Source organism: Daphnia carinata, chromosome 5 (assembly GCF_022539665.2).
Source record: "Daphnia carinata strain CSIRO-1 chromosome 5, CSIRO_AGI_Dcar_HiC_V3, whole genome shotgun sequence".
Taxonomy (NCBI): domain Eukaryota; kingdom Metazoa; phylum Arthropoda; class Branchiopoda; order Diplostraca; family Daphniidae; genus Daphnia; species Daphnia carinata.
Genome location: NC_081335.1, coordinates 1,915,136 through 1,920,574, shown reverse-complemented (window position 1 = coordinate 1,920,574; position 5,439 = coordinate 1,915,136). Strand labels below are relative to the sequence as shown.

The window sequence follows — 5,439 nt, the reverse complement described above, 5'->3', positions numbered from 1 at the left end:
CTACATGAAATATAGCGGGAGAGATCTATTCTACTTTTTTTTTTTTTGTTTTTTTTTTTTCGCGAAACAAAAGAAAGGATAGAAAAATAGTGTTTGTTTTGGATTGAACAAATAAAATTTTTTTTTTCGTTTTTGAAAATAACAAAACAAACGATGATGACGTCCGTGATGTTGCACCGCTAAATTGGATTATGTTTTAAAACCGTGTTGTTAGTTCTCCCCTCGCCGCGCCGTTCTTGCCTAATAAGAAATATTACATGTAACATGCGACGTGGAAGCCGTCGGGATTACACAAACACGACATACACAATACACGAGTTTTAATATAGCAAAGAGAGAAACGGTCGTATAAGGGACTTGTCGGGAAACGCTTTCGTCCAACTTGCGCTTGATTGCGTGACCCGTAAGTTCTCGCCGAGTCTTTTTTTTTTTTTTTTTTTTTTTTTCGTTTTGTTTTCGTTTGTTAGTTGGTGGGCACACGTATTACACTTGAGCTATTGGTTAGTAGGACATGGTTGGAAGATTGGAGAGCAAGTTTTGACAATAATGTGAGTTGCAGACGGTTTAGCTAGAAGATTGCGCAGCTGGTCCGAATGGATGTTCTTTTTTTTTTCTTTCTCACTTTGCCGGGATTAAATACAACCCTGTTTTTTTTTTTTTTTTTTTTTTCGTGAACGTCAAAAAGTGGGTCGACTGCGTGCAACACACTTTGGAAACGATAACGGAGAAATATGCCTTTTTTCTTCTTTTTTTTTTTGAAGGGATTTAAATTTAATAAGAAATTTGCGCGTTCAAATTGAAGATGAGATGATTGTGGGGCCTGACTTAGTCAGATCCGAAATACCAACTGATGCTCCGCCTGGTCGACGCTCTTTATTTTATATATATAAAAAAAAAGGAAGAAGCGGTAGCCATGGTAATAGGCCCTCGATCTATCGAAAAAAAAAAAGAAAAAAAAAAGTTTTCTATTTTTAATTTCCCCCCCAATTTTTATGACTCCATTCGACTACCTTTTCTCATGTTTTTATTTTCATCGGACCCTTTCTCTTGAAACAAATCCCTTTTTTTTTTATTAGTAGAAGAGGAGACCCTTACGCCATATGCATCTATGGACGTTGAGTCTTACGAGCTCCTAGTCTTATAATATCGATGTACCCTTAACCCTTGTCGGTGAAGGAACATTGGAACAGATTGTCGTGTGTTACCATTACACCATCGCATGTTGAAGTAAAAAAAAATAAAATAAGATGGAGTCTAATAAATTGGGACCGTCTTATTTTTGTTTTCTTGCCCGCCGTTTGATCTTGGTAAAAATATTTGCGATCGTTTCAGGCCTCAATCCTTTTTTTTTTTTTTTTTGGGGGGGGGGGGGGGGGTTTATACAATGCCACAAGGGCTGTTTGTTGTTGTCGTCGTTGGGAATTAACCGGGTTTTGCGGTTTTCATACCAGACGAAGACCAAAAAAACAAAAAAAACAGTTGAGGTTGAGGTGGTCGGTGGATGAACGCCCTGGAAACGCTTTTCCCTCTTTTGCTGCCACGAATGTTTAAATGTCTACCCAAAAAAAAATGAAATTCAAAATTTTATTATAAAAGAAAAAAAAAGAAAAAACCTTGAAAAATTTGGATGTACCTTTATTTTTGGTTACATTCTTGCTGCTGAATTTTGATATACTGCGACATAGACGCCACCTATTTTTACGTAAGGAGCGTGTGTGTTGAGGCGGCCGTAGCTCGATTCGAAACTAGGCCTGTTCATTTTTTTTTTTTTTTCGAGGGTGGAATGAATCGTCTGTTACGGGAAATTTAACGAAAGTTAAATGAAATATTTTGCCATATGAACATCACCAACGGAAAGAAAAGAAGCAAAAAAAAAAGAACCACCACCGTCCATTTGCTCTGGTCTCTTGGTTTAAGTTATTTTAGCTGCTGGACACACAATCTAACTTTGGGAGGTGTGGTTGACCATACCTTTTAGCCGTGTGTTATTTTGGGTCTCTTGTTTTCTCTCGCTTGTTTTCTGTTTACTGTTTTTTTGGCGTATCCAATATGGATGTTAAATGAGGCGAAACTCGGCCGCGATACTACACAACAAATTGGGAGAAATGGGCGGTCGAGACTTGAGCTAGACCGAGACGGCCCAGCACAAGCCCGGCTGGCTTGTTTTTTTTGTTTTTTTTTTCACGCTTCTTATACCACACCCCACCCACCTCGACTTAAAAGAATTTTTGTGTTTTTTTTTTGTTTTTTTTTGTCGTGAAAAAAAAAATGCAAGGACAATTTAACTGCACGCAGGACAGTAACGAATGTCAACACAACAACAACAGGCACGTCTCAATCACGACGGTCAAAGTCTTTTCTTTTCGAAATTTTCTTGTTTTCATTCGATTGCTTCGTTTGACTCTTTTCACGACCCCGCCCTTATTATTCCTTGATTCTTTTTTTTTACTTGTTTGTTTCTTCCCTCAACTTTAAAATTTCGTTTGTTGTTGTTGTTCTTATCGAATAGTTTGGATGTGACGATTCCAATCTTCAACGATAAAGTTATTGGCTGTTTCTTCTTCGTTTTTTTTTTTTTTTGCTGCTGCCTTTTTTTTTGTCTTCACGTGGGGCGGCTAGAAAGCCATTAAGTCTTAACTTTTAGTTCGCCATTACCCGGCCTGACGTATGGCCTATAAACGCAGGATATAGTGTGTGTGTGTGTGTGTGTGTGTGTGTGTAGGCCTGCATCGGCCAAAAAGAGCGAACCCGCCCCTCTTTAAAACAGAAATGTTGTTGGCTCTAGCTACTGATTCTTCTGCGACAACTACTAATAACATCAATGATGTTATTTCCCTTGTCTTTCCACTCTTTTTTATTACCGTTTAAATATTTTTCTGCTTCTTCCAACAAGGGCAAGCAAATAATTTCACACAAAAAAGATGAAAGAAAATTGACAACTTACCGTATTTGTATCTTTGCCGTCGGTTGGAGGTACACTGATTCTTGTTTGCTTTTCGATCGGGCTAACTGGGAAAAATGATTTTTGTTTTTCGGAAGGCGTTGGCTTTGAGTGTAGAAGTTTTAAATGTGTGTGGGTTTTTTTTTTTTTTTTAAGGAAACGGAACGGCAGACTTTCTCTCTAGCAAACCGGAAAGAAACGGACGAGCGTCTTTCTCTTCCCAAAGCGATTGAAACCACGACTGCTCCGCTGCGCATCGCCAAGTTCAGCACCCGTCGCTTCCTCTCTCTCTTTTTTTTTTCTCTTGCTATCCCTTAAAAGGGGAAGATAAAAAAAAAATACAAAACGAATTTTTTTTTCGACGAAGAAGAGAGTGGGGGGCGCCATCTTTGGTGCCGAAAAAATCCTCCGGGTGTGTACGTAACAGTTAAGAAGAAGAAGAAGAAAAAAAAAAAGGGAGAATAGAAATGCGTGTGTGTATATATATCTTTAGAGAAGAAGAAAAAAAAAAAGTCTGGCCATCTTCTTTCCAGTCCCTTCATACCCACCCCCCAGCTGGATTTATTTCCATTTTTTTTTTTTTTTGGTCTCGGAATGGAAGAAGAGAAGAAAAATGTGTTGTGCGCTCTTTTGCTGACCGATGGTGTCTGTCTGTATGGGAGAGAGGGGAGTAGAAAGGACAGAAGAAGAAGAAAAAAAAAAAGTTCACATAAAAAGTTTGGCGTAGCAGCCAATCACAGAGAGAGAAAGCTGCTCTTTTGCTAGTAGTGGTATAGATTGCTAGCCTTTATTTTTTTTCTTTTTCTCTTTTGCTCTTGTATCATTAGACTGGTGTGCGTGCACCGAGTCCTCTTCGGCCTCCCCTTGCGCGCTCTCTGTGCACACATAGTTACTCTCAATTGTACTTCCTACCCCCAGAGAGAGAGAGAGAGAAGCATTGGCTATCACCCATATGCCATTGTATGTCGACGTGTGAAAGGAATGAGAGAAAAAAAAGGAGGAAATAACGAGAGCAGGATCTATCCGCCTGCCTTTTTTTTTTTTTTTTAGATATTTATAACAAAGTATTGATCACAAGGCAGCGCCACACGTTGACGAGATGTGTGTGTGTGTTTTTTTTTTATATTCGCTTGTTTAACACGGGCCATTTTTGTTTGGGATGGTTGGAAGAATCGAATCAATGGTTTGAGGTACGGATGCGATTCGGAAGAAATGAATAGGAAAACATTCGTTTGGGTTTGTTACTTTGTGTTATACGTTTTTCTCTCTTACCGCACACACTAGCTCTCGTTTTTTTCTCAATTGCTGTTGATGAGCTATCCTAAACATTGCGGGGCTGGCAATCAAGACAGCCCAACTGGCTTCGGTGCTAGCGCCACCGCAGTCTCTTATCCCCAATTCGAGCGTAGCGCATCATCGTCATTAACTTTTTTTTTTTTTTTTTTTTTTCTTTTTGAAAACCACATGATTCAACAGAGTTTTCCGTTACAAAATAAAAAGTTTTGTTGATAACACACGGCGGCAAAAATGTGAAGGTCTTTGTTTTGTTTTTAAATCAAACTAAGCGGACGGACACGTCCGTTGTCGTGAGTCGGTGGCGTTTTTTTTTTTTTTTTTTTTGTGAACGGGCACATTTTACTTGATGATTGAACGAAACGGATAATAGATGTAGGGTGTAGTGGTTAACCAGTTAAGAAAGTGTGCGTAAAGAACGAGGGGGGCACACGACGAAATATCGAACCAACTGAAGTTAAAAAGAGAATTTTTCTTTATTTTTATTATTTTAAAGGGTGGCGTGGCAGTCGTCTTTGGCCCTCGTGATTGTCGTTTTTTTTTTTTTTTGTTGTTGTGTGAACCCCCCGGTGATGAGCTTCGTGAGCAAATGTCGTTGCGCGCGTTTGCGCTTTTGCCGGAAGAAAAAAAAAAAGATTGGACGTGAAATTCACGACCTGAAAAAGAAAAAAAAAAAAAAATGGTGATGTGGTTTGAGGTGGGGTAGGGAGGCCAAATTGGCTGGAACTGACTGCCAACTTTTTTTTTTTTTTTTTTCTTTTTTTCTTTTTCCTAAGGCGCACGAAAAAGCCCTCTGACTTGTGTGCGTCTGTGTAACAAACATGTACCAACCCAAGTGAAATACAATTAAAGTCGAGCACATTGTGCGCGCCTACATGTTTTGTGCGTGTGTTTTGGATGGCGGAGGGAAAGGGAGGAGTCGTGCTGGTTGCTGCTCTCACGCGAACCTCGTCTCTCTCTGGAAGAAAGGAACAAAAAAAAAAAAAAAATAATAATTGCTCTTCCTGAGGTTCCTTCTTTTGGCTTATCTTCTATACACGTACGACGTAATGTATGAATGTCTCTACATGCTTTTGTAGTAGATAAGAAATAAATACGTCAAGTTCTTCTTTTTTTTTTTTTCCTTCCTCCTCCCTTTTGGCCATCGCTGTGGTTCGCCGTTGTACCGTGTGTATATAATCAACCGCTATATAAGGTCCCGCGTC

The 5,439-nt window shown here is 39.3% G+C and overlaps 1 long non-coding RNA gene across 1 annotated transcript; it reads right to left on the bottom strand.

Annotated features, from left to right (window-relative positions):
• Window positions 1-576: 576 nt before the first annotated feature.
• Window positions 577-3,169, bottom strand: LOC130696798 (uncharacterized). The gene is made up of 3 exons (XR_009002705.2): window positions 2,945-3,169; window positions 1,634-1,792; window positions 577-1,555 (listed from the first exon to the last, which is right to left on the bottom strand). It is a non-coding gene; the product is annotated as an uncharacterized LOC130696798 (long non-coding RNA).
• Window positions 3,170-5,439: the final 2,270 nt, after the last annotated feature.